Source organism: Boleophthalmus pectinirostris, unplaced genomic scaffold (genome assembly GCF_026225935.1).
Source record: "Boleophthalmus pectinirostris isolate CB_2022bp ecotype Guang Dong unplaced genomic scaffold, ASM2622593v1 HiC_scaffold_13, whole genome shotgun sequence".
NCBI lineage: Eukaryota > Metazoa > Chordata > Actinopteri > Gobiiformes > Gobiidae > Boleophthalmus > Boleophthalmus pectinirostris.
In genome coordinates, this window is record NW_026571036.1 from 12,000,790 (window position 1) to 12,004,846 (window position 4,057).

The following is a 4,057-nucleotide window of genomic DNA, read 5'->3' on the forward strand; positions in this document are numbered from 1 at the left end:
GGGGTGAAAAAATCTGATTTGGGTCACTTCACGCTGCAGTCTGAACGTAGCCTGTGTCTAAGTCTAAGAAACCACATCACAACAGAGATGAGAAATCGTGTAAAAATACTGTATCAGAGCTGAGACCTATAGACGAAGACCGAAAATATGCATAGGCTTTAATGACACGAAGTTCGTCAACACATATAAGACGTAGACAGGAAACATTTGACCTTTATTTCCAGTCTCCTCGGCCTCTCTTCAGAACACGGGGGGGAGGGGGCCCTGGCTCCTTCACTGATCCTGCATACTTGATATCTGTGTTGGAGAGGCCATCTGGGTTAGCATCCTCATTACGCCAGTGTCAACCAGCCGTGCCCCATCGCTTACACACACACACACTGGCACACACACACTTACGGAGAAGGACAAGATAATCAGATCGAGATGGAGGAAGAGCAGATGAGAGAGGGAGGAGATGAAAGAGGGTGGTGAAGAGGTGTTTTCAGGCCTGGAGGAGAGCGGAGAGGAGGAGAGGGGGCAGATAGGGCGAGAGAGGTTGTCTAGGGTGACAGTGGCGAGAGAGTGGTTTGGACAGGGTGACGGGGAGTGAAAACGGCAACAGGAGAGGACGAGGAGTCAAATCTGGTGCGGGGTTTTAAGGTGAAATTAATGTCTTAAATTGCCTTTTTGAGATTCAGTAAAATTCAGAGTACATCTGAGAGAAGACTAAATATGAACTGCTGAAGAGGACTGCTCAATTTATCACAATAGAATCTAAATCACTATTTGAGTTGGTGTAATTATCATTTATTTATCAATGTTTTCCAGCCACACAAGCACTTACCAAGAGGTATTTGGAATGCAGTTAAGAGAGGGTGAAAAAAAAAGTTTATGTGTAAAATAAATAATTAAAGGGACAGAATTTTGGACAAAGACTATGTTTACACTGAAACAAATCACCTTATCACTGTATCACTGTATCATAAACGATTTGCGTCCAGACACGTCATTTCTGGGTCCACAAGCCTTCCTTATCCACACAGCTTTGAGCATATTTGTTTACATTTTACAGACACGAAACTTAAAACCACATGGCTAATTTCCACAAACTAAATGCTCAAAAAACAGCTCTCTATGGTGTTCTGATGCGGTTCAGCTTCTGTTGGACTAAAGGACATGATTTAGTGGATTATATGTGTTCTTTCTGTGACAGAGGGGTGTTCTGCTGATGGTGAGTCTGTTCTGTGCTTCTATTGCCGTCTACCTTACCTTACCTTCTATTGTAGGTCGTACGCACAGACTGTATATATGAATGGGCATATATCCTAAATTCTTAGCATTTTGGCGGTGAATTACTTCACGGCGCACAGACCTACATCAGCGTATCAACGTTTTTAGGCGTCCACACAGTGCCAGATCAGATCTGCACTCAGATGAATTCGTGGGAGCTGGCGGCATCAGATCGTTCTGTCTCTGGAGCCGTTTTCCATCGGATTAGTGTGGATGAACACTGCATCCACAACATAAACAACTCGAATACGTAATAGTGTGGAGACACTTTTTAAAATATTCCATCCAGTCCTTGTGTTTGCAGAGGTCACTGGTGCTAGGCTAGTGCATGTCAATGGCCATAGTTATCCTGCCACTCCACAAAACACCCAAAGCAAATCATTATTACACCAGACTGTCGATGTAAATGTCTGCGTTGATAGAATAATGTTTGAAATAAAACTAACTTTGCATCGCATGAATTGTCGCATGTTGAGGAACTATTTTCTCATATATCATTCCGCCGCTGCCCAGCTTTGTATCAGGAAGTACAACTCGCTGCTGCTGCTCAGACATAAATCCTTCAAATGCAAGGTTGGTTTTACTTCTGAAATTATTCTATTGACACAGACATTCACATCGGCAGTCTGGTGTAATAATAGATTTATTTTGAGTGTTTTGTGGAGTGGGTAAAACTGTTTTTAGTGTCAGGCTAACTAAGGCCATTGACATGCACTAGTCTAGCACCAGCGACCTTTGCAAGGACTGGATGGAATATTTAAAAAAGTGTCTCCACACGCCTCCAACACTCTGACTCACTAGGAAATTAAGTCCCATGTCCAAAATTCGCGACTGTCCCTTTAAGATATAAAGTCAAAACACACTGCACATTCTATCAGTCAAAATATCGACATGTGCCAGTAGCTACTCCCGGTAATTCCAACAACCAAATCATCTCTCGTCACAACTTCAGTCTGGTCCAATCCTGAACAATCACACAGTGTGGCAATTCTATTATTACATATAACACTGGCTCCCACTGTGCACCGTGTATTATTGATTTTGTCCCAACCTGCCCGTCCCCATTTCTCTGGAGGACGTCATTGACCAATTCTGATTTTTAACAATGTCAGAGCCTCACGCATCAGCACGTAATTAATAATATAAAATTTCACGGGACAATTTGTGAATGGATTCCACTCAAATTACGAAAGAGGACACCGTATTCAGACACTTAACCTGCGCACGGGCTTATCTGACCCAATCTTTGCTCATTTCGACTCTCGAGAAAGTGAAGTATTGGTGATAAAACTGATGTGGTTTGGTAAAAGATCAAATTAAAAGAGAAGAAATACAAACAAACTTAAGAAACATAGAGGATTTGACAGGAAATGCCTATAGTAAATGGTATGCAGAGGTTAAAGCAATGCATGTGGTTATGCGGAGATCTAAAGAAGCCAAGGCCACAGACAGTAAAGCACATACCAAAGAGTGAAGCTATATCACTGTCATAGGAACAACTTGAATCTCGATTTGATACAACGATCAATGTAGAAAGTGTGTTACGTTTAATTAGAAACATAAAGAATGTACACTGATTAACTAAATAAAATGAAAAGTATGGGAAATGGAAAAAAAGTTATTAAACAAAAGGGAAAAGAAAAGGGGTGGCATGCTCTTTAACCAATGTACCTCATCTTTCATTTTGACTTAGGACTGCTCTTGACTTGCATCGTGTGTATAGTTTGCTTTACATTAATTTATTCAGAGTGAGTGTATCTAATGACAACTTAGCAATGGCAACTTAAACTTAAAAGGCATGTGCTCCATGGGAGGGATTCTCCAACACACACAGTCCAGGCCACCCAGGACATCCACATCAGGAAACTTTCATGCACAGAGAGTAATCACATGTGGAGATGGAAAATTATTTGTCCAAAACTTTCAACAGAAAAGCCAAAATACAACTGAAGCAGAGGGTCAGTCCAACATCACTTTATATTAGTCTTCAGGGGGATTTCACTTTTTGCGCATGATAAAAGTGATCAAAGCAACACTATGTACGTTTCTGGAGGTGGCACATCACCTGCAAGACTATGAAAAGGTTCATGGAGATGTAAGCCTTTTTTCCTAATATATAAAAACATCCAAAAGGAGAAAAGGGCAGAAAAATGACACGTTGGGGCTTAAACATTGAGAGAAATGTTCTGCAGCCCAAACATGGTGTCATTTTAGAGTGACTCTGAAAACAGCAGCCGCCGACTAACCACTACCACATGTTGCACAGCGTCCAGCGGCGCGCTCCTGGTCCACACACGGTAAACCCTATGGTTATATGGTTAAGGCTCTAGTAAAACCCATGTCTGTGTGCAGCATGAGCCGCGCGCGCTCTCTCTGCAGCTGATTAGCCTGATGAGGTTGGCCCAGTCAATGACACCAGCTCATTTGAGTAAACGACTCTCGCTGCGCCGTGTATCGATCTATCGAGCAGCTCCGCCAGTATCAATCAGCGTCTGTATCAGGCACGCGCGGACTCACCTCTCTGCTGCGCGTGGACGCATTGCCATAGCAACGTGGTGAGGAGCGCGAGCCGTGGGAGCTCCATTGGATCCGCGGGGAAACAGAGTCCGCGGCGCGCAGTGCAGTGGAGCGCCTGTGGGAGCCAAATGTCATCCGAAACTTTGGGTCCAAACTTTGTTTCCCCTTTGCCTCTCCGCGGCTCGTCTCCTCCTCCTCTTCCTCCAGTCTGCCCCCCTCCCTCCTCTCCCTCCCTCTCTCCTCTGTGAAGCTGCAGGCCACAGGGCTC

General features: G+C 43.8%; 1 protein-coding gene across 1 annotated transcript in view; it reads right to left on the reverse strand.

Annotated features, from left to right (window-relative positions):
- The window catches only part of LOC110156398 (laminin, alpha 2), a 332,216-nt gene extending 328,375 nt beyond the window's left edge, over positions 1-3,841 (reverse strand). The window contains 1 exon segment of the mRNA XM_055149659.1: positions 3,790-3,841. The gene's annotated coding sequence lies outside the window, so the exon portion shown is untranslated.
- Positions 3,842-4,057: the final 216 nt, after the last annotated feature.